This window comes from Petromyzon marinus, chromosome 46 (genome assembly GCF_048934315.1).
Source record: "Petromyzon marinus isolate PM22_M1 ecotype Great Lakes invasive population chromosome 46, UKy_Petmar_22M1.pri1.0, whole genome shotgun sequence".
NCBI classification, from domain to species: domain Eukaryota; kingdom Metazoa; phylum Chordata; class Hyperoartia; order Petromyzontiformes; family Petromyzontidae; genus Petromyzon; species Petromyzon marinus.
In genome coordinates, this window is record NC_133712.1 from 1077906 (window position 1) to 1085055 (window position 7150).

General features: G+C 44.6%; 1 long non-coding RNA gene across 1 annotated transcript; it reads right to left on the minus strand.

The window, feature by feature from the left end:
• Window positions 1-544: 544 nt before the first annotated feature.
• On the minus strand, window positions 545-3328 carry LOC142930942 (uncharacterized). Its single transcript, XR_012946941.1, has 4 exons — window positions 3045-3328; window positions 2387-2559; window positions 1629-1993; window positions 545-977 (listed from the first exon to the last, which is right to left on the minus strand). It is a non-coding gene; the product is annotated as an uncharacterized LOC142930942 (long non-coding RNA).
• Between the last annotated feature and the right edge of the window lie 3822 nt (window positions 3329-7150).

Genomic DNA, 7150 nt, shown 5'->3' on the forward strand with positions numbered 1-7150 from the left:
ATATTTGACAATATTAAAACATTTAATCCCCCTCACCACTTCCCCCACAACAACAGACGAACTTAATAAGAGCGCGTCCGAACCGATGCAATCTCTTGCGGATGGTTGGTGATTGGGATTTGGGGACCTCAATAATTTTTTCTGCACTGTCCATGTCACTCTGTACCATGGCTTTCATTTGTTCAGCATCGTGAGGCTTAGAGTCTGCCTTAACCGTGCTCTCGGACTCCAGGAGAGGGTTAACAGTGTCGTCTGCGTTTATAGGCAGAGACAATATGGAGCCCATGCTCGTCTCGGCTCCATTTTGGGTCGCCTCATCGACTGCCTCAATTGAAATATGAAATTCCTCAATATCCAGAGGCTTGATGTCCGCATCAATTCTGGTCTCCGACTCTGGGAGGGGGTCAGCAATTGATGCTGTCGAAGACACAGCAGTGTTCACATCTTCCACCTGAATGCTGCATTTTGTGGTGGATGTTGAGCTAGTGGCTGTAGGCATCTCCACATCCAAAATGGTTCCGGCGCTTAATGCAACAGAAGCAGAAGCCAGGAAGGCGTCAGTCCTTGGCTCAATTAAGGGGACTGCAACGGCGGCTGGAGATGGAAGGAAAGTGGCAGTGGACACCTTAGTGGCCAAAATGGGAATTGCCACTCCGGAAGAGCTGCAGCAAACTGATTCGACTGGAATTTGGCCAGGAGAAGTAAGTTGTGGAATTGAGGGAAGGTGGCAAGGTGCTGGAGCCGGGATGAAGAAGTTGTTGGGGTCCGAATCCAGCCAGCATAATTGGTAGGGGTCCATTGTCTTGGAAGGGATGTTGTAGGGGTCCAGAATAGGGAAGGTCTTGGTTGCAGGAGCCAGATGGGAGTTGATCTTGCATGCTGGTGCCTGGTGAAGTCCAGGTGGTGGAGCTGGAGCTGCACTCATCCATGGGTGCTTGAGAGCACTTTTCAGAGTTAGACGGTCATTTGGGTTCCAGCTGAAAACAAAGAGACAAGTACCGATGAGAAGATCAGCAAAATATACATACCCAAATGACACATTATAGTGATACAATAAACTTACATCCACTTGATAAAGTATCTAAGGGTTTGCAGGTATGTGAATATAGGTATGGTAAGTCCACGCTCAAAGTGTGCGTACACAACGTGTTATCGCTAAAGTAAAGTTCTTCCATTCGGGAACGGGCTTTCTGAGCGGTTCATGACAAACAACTTTATTCAGCTGCATGGCTGAGCAGTATAGGAATTCTAGGTATATGCGCGGAATAATATAATGATATAGTACGTGGTGGCGTACCCTCATCACAGTTTTTTTTCTCGCCATGGGATGACTGCAAGCTAATTTTATAGTGAAAATGTGCAAATGTGCATGGTTTTTATTTGTTTATCTCTGTAATGTGTAAACGGTAATTCCTCACTAAATGCATTTTTTCTTAATACAGAACATCTACTAGCGCGTTAAATGAGGATACAGTACTGCATTTGCCCTTTCATTCTTTACCTAGTTTCTTCTGCAGAGATATGCAAGATAGCTGTACATTGCAAAGGGGATGCATATTCCCTTGTGATATAGAAATTGACTGGAATTTTGTTACAGTTGAGGGAAACTTAAAGAGTGGGACACTCACCATAGGATGGAGCTGATGAAGTCCAGGAACAATGGGTCTCTCGTTTTCAGAAACTTCTTGAGTCGGCAACACTTAGGGGTCTCCTGCAGACATTCCTTGGTCAGTTGCCCAAAGAAGTCTGCAGTGGGTACAATCGCAAACGATGTCATGCATTAAAATATTATTAATGTGCACAAGGCTGTGATGTACAACGAAGGCTGTGAAGGACGTGGGGAAACAACCCAACTTTCACGTCATTGTGCAGCCAGACGAGTGATGTTATAACACCTAATCGCATATTAAAATTAAAATTTGCAGTACTCACTGAAATACCGAGGACCGTCTGGTGCAGCGTGCAGCATCTCAAAGGGTGGTGTTCCCACAATCTGAAAATAAACGATACATTTGCTCTTATGTCACTGGCGAGTTAAGAGGCGTTTTCTGTACGTACTTACATACATGGTGTGTATCCTATTGATTGAATTATTCATTATTGAGTAATCACTTGATTTCACGTAATATGAAGCTGTTTAAAATTGAATTTGTACTCAAAGTCAAATGAGCATTGAGGCAGTGATCATAGCCTGGCTGCAGCCCTGAGTCAGTGGTAAAACTCCATTCATACGTCACAGGTGAATATATCTCTATGACAACCAATGTCGACTTCCCTAAAAAGTAGTACTCATTTTATCAACACTGTAGGGCTGAATAAACCCCAACCAGATTTGAACCCACAATCTTTCGCTAATAAATATACAAAATTATACAATTAATGTTACCTTTGTGAGGCCAGCGATCGCCTGAATCTTGCTGCTTATTGACATCAGTCGTTTGCCGACAGATATCTCAGCTAGTATGCACCCGGCAGCCCACATGTCAATTGATGTTCCAAACGGCTGGCCCAGCAAGACTTCGGGAGCGTTGTATCCGTGCGTCCCAAAGGAATAACCGGCTGGAGAAAAATAAAAAAATACAATATTGCTTAGGTGGCCTGTAGGAGTCATAGTTTCACTAAAAGAATCCCCAATGTGTTCGCACCCTGTCCTGCATGATATGTGATAGTTTTCAAGTTTCAAGTTTTCATTTATTAGGTATAGCCCTGTGAGCCATGCGGCTCTTAAGTCGGGTGCAACCGCAACAAACAAAATATGACAGGACGTGATTTTACACGGAAGTGGACATTCCCAATGCACGGTTGTGAATTGGAGGTTCTAAGGAGTTGTGAGCATTCCCTTAATACCTCGTGTGGAGCTACCATGCACAGGCATCACTGCGTGAGCTCTTGTGATATCTGCTATATTAATTTCACATCAGCATCGTTCACACAATTTGCATGAACGACGATATATAAAACACAAAATTATTCCAGATAACAGGATCTGTAGGAATATTTAGAAATGCGATGATGTGTATAAATGTATATAAAGTGTAACTTACGAAATTCAGATTCAAAAAAACTTCCTCCGAAGTCGGCCAATCGGATGGCTGCCGTGTGGTGATCTTTCACCAAGATGTTTTCCTGAAAAAATTAAGAAAACGGATGCATTATTTGTATTGTATTTAACCAAATGAGAGTCCATTAAGATGATTCCTGTCTGTATGGAAGAATGGCGTTCATTTTGTGCACTGTACATCTAACGTTATAAGTGTAAATGAATTATTTCTCGAGTCGGAAGCAGGGGGATCAAAAATTATCGTAAAGATGATCCAATACAACATCTTGTACTGAAGTTGGTCATAAAAACAAAACACTTATAATGGGAAGAATTGACATGGCGACTCTTCTCATCGGCGCGAACCGAGTTGTTCCGCAATTCAGGATGGTAAAAAAAGAAAAACCTGAATAATTACGTACAAGAATGAAAATAGGGTCACGGATAATTGGTGTTTCTGTGGACTCTACAGCTGCCATGGATAATGGGAGTCATAGGTAATATGATCACGGATAAGAGCTCTTCTGTATGAGGCAGCTGTGATGGGAATTCAACTGGCCACCACGTGGCAAAGAGCTACAGGTGCATGAGGCGCATACACTGCTCGATATGTTTAAAAGATCACCGTAAAGGTGCAGGCCTGCAATTATTTGCTCACCCCTCTACTTCCAGAAAGGCCTCCATCATTGAGTAGGTCGAGAGAGCTACTTAAATGGTTTTGGGATACTCGTATACACAGCCAAATGTCTCAAAAGTGGTCGGAGTACCCACACTTTACGCCACCACTTGTGACGTTGTGATGAACTGTGTTGTACTTATTTATACTTCTGGGTGTATAGAGGTGGTGGGTGGGTGGGTGGTTGGAGAGTTGGGATTTCAGAACCTGTCCACTGTTGCAATTGCCAAGCCGGGAGATCAAATTGAATTGATTCCCTCTGGGTTTAAAGTCTAGTGTGCTACCCATGACACCATGGCAGCGTCCCTTAGACCTGCTTAATTCCTCTAAAAGAAATGTAATGATAAACCCTTACCAGCTTGAGGTCCCCATGGACTACGCCGTTCTTCTTCAGGAAGGCCAGCACTTCCATCAGGGATCGGGCGTATCTCTTGACGGAGGACAGAGTAAATGCTCCGTTCGATTTCACCACGTCTAAGAGGCTGCCCGCGCTGACAACGGAAAACGCACAACACAGAGTGCAGGATGGTTAATTAAACACAGCATCAAGCACAAAGGCACCAGCACATCCACACATGCACGGCAAGTCCTAGAACACTAAAGGTGAGGTAAGACATTCGAGGTGTAACAATGCATGGAATACGTGCTGACTGCAGATAGTTGTTTTCTTTTTTGCAAACTGGTTACGAAATGGTTAATGCATCTGCTTCTTAACAATGCAGTGTAGCATAGCTAAGGATTGAGCACTGATCGAGATGAAGCAGCTGCCAAGCTTGTAGTTTTACACATCCTGTAAGTGTCACGCTTGTAATGGACTTAGTGTTCTTACTTGATGTAGTCCAACACGAGATAATGGTAATCTCCCACGACGAAGTTTTCCTCAAGCCGGATGATGCTTTCGTGTCTCAACATCTTGAGGAAGCCAGCCTCGTTATATCCTTCCGCGTCCGTGACGCTGCGTGAAGAAATACAAACACTTTTGAGAATGTCGAAAATAGGATCATCATTAAAATAGAATGCTTCATGTCGAGGTAGGCACACGTGAGTTTGTGTTGCAGGAAAACTTTTCAGTGAAGATTGTGATGCACAATCATGACTTGGTCTCTCACCTTAATGTGGAGTCAATCATCTTGAGGGCCATCTCCTTGTGGTTCCTGTGGTCCCAGCATCTGAACACCTGGCCAAATGTTCCTTCACCCAGTTTTTCCAAAACCGCATAGCGATTGTTGAGGAGATTTGTCGCCATCTGGTCAAGAGGGAGTGGTGCAGAAGAGTGCAAGCAATCAGTACAAGTGGCCGTTTTGACAGTAGTTTCCTAACTCCTCATTACTCTTTAAATTGAAATTAGTTTCAATAAAAAAATCCACATGGGGTTAACTCAACCCGGCATGCCCCTTGGGTTCATTAAATAGGTTCGACTTTTTCAGTCGCTCAAACGGTGCTGGACAATTGTTGCACCCAGTCTCTTCAAATGTAAGTAAGTACAGCCCTGCAATTGCTTGCTCATACAGCTTATGGTGAAAGGGCCTCCACGAGAAGGATCTCTATAGAGTAGTCTATCTGCTCTTTCCCCCTAATGAGACGTATTGATAGAGGTGGGAGTCGCCACACTCGACCACATCACACACGACTTGCTGCCAAACTACCACCTGTGGTGTAACATTTTCACTTCTGGGTGAACATTAAATACACCCAAGAGGAGTACATCCGTGGAGATGGAGCAATGAAATCAGCTCGTTTTTAGATACTAGATGGATTGTTGCATCAAAGGACTTGTGGGAGATGGTAAAGGCTTATCAGGCCTTCATCCACCAATGAATTGATCATGTTTGATGATAGCCTTTATTTCCTGCTTGCATACATTCAGCAAGTTCACAACATTTCTCTCCCTTATCTACTCCTCTCATATCGCTAAATAGGTATCTTAAGTTTGGATATTTTGTGAACTCTCTTTTATAGTTATTTCTTGCCTATATATCTCATTCATACTATGTCTCTTGGCTACAACTCCTTACACCTCTAAATCTTATTTGTATCTAGTTTTATCTAATTGTACGACTTAATTTTGTCCGTATCTCATATCATATCCCTACATGTCTTTGTCTTGTTTGTGTCCTAATTTCATCTCTCTGCATCACCTATGTAGGTGTGATACACACGTGATAAAGCTAAATCACAGGCATAGGTATGCAGTACAGACAGGAAAAAGAGCTTCATAGCTCACCGGATTTCTCCAGCATAAATAAAGATTCTGATATCTTTGATTTGAAGCTTTCGTTACTGCAGGAATCCATACTCTCTGGTTCTTTCGGTAAAAGTCATGTAGATAGTAAAAAAAATAATGAAAGAAATCACGACGTTTCGGTCGCAACACAAGCGGCCGTCTTCAGGTGAGAAAAATTATCTGCTGTTGTGGTTTTATATAGGCACGGGGAGGAGGAGTTTGGCTGTAGAGAGGGGGAGGGTTTGTGGTGTGCATGGACGTGTAGGGCTGTAGAAATTAGCAAGTAAATTGACTTGTAGTCATCGGACAACAAGACACACGGGTGGGTGAGTGAAAATCAGAGAAGATGGATTCAGATTGAGCAATCATTGGAAGGATGTGATCAACTACGTTATATTTTAACTGCTATGATTTTCACTCACCCACCCGTGTGTCTTGTTGTCCGATTACTGCAAGTCAATTTACTTGCTAATTTCTCCAGCCCCACCCGTCCATGCACACCACAAACCCTCCCCCTCTCCCCTGTGAACCTCTACAGCCGAACTCCTCCTCCCCCCCCCCCCCCCCGTGCCTAACCCCTACAGCCAAACTCCCCCCCCCCCGTGCCTAACCCCTACAGGCAAACTCCCCCCCCCCCCCGTGCCTAACCCTACAGGCAAACCCCCCCCCCCCCCGTGCCTAACCCTACAGGCAAACTCCCCCCCCCCCGTGCCTAACCCTACAGCCAAACTCCCCCCCCCCCGTGCCTAACCCCTGGTAGGAACATTGGAATATTGCGCAATTGTATTACACGGACGGACACATGAATCTATTGCAGGCTGGTACACTCAGTTTACAACTTCGTTCCTACCAGTATAAAATAGATTCTTACCTTGCGTTGAGAAAAACAAAAATATCTTGAAGTTTGGAGACGCGATTCTGCTGCTCGCGGCCGTCGTGGGAGCCCAATCGCGTAGAAGTGAAGTCGCCCCGCCCACGTAATGACGCTACGCTGCCCAGCCCCTCCCCCTTCCGGCGTAGCCACGCCCCCTCCAAACTGTGGCCCCGCCCTCCCACGCCACTCTCCCAACACGGCCCCGCCCCTATGTCTCTCCCACTGTCACGGCTTCTGTACATAGACGCCCGCGTTCTGTATAAATATATTTCCCCAACTCTGTACATTTGTAAATATATACACGGAGTGAAACATTTCTGAACATCGATTTTAATG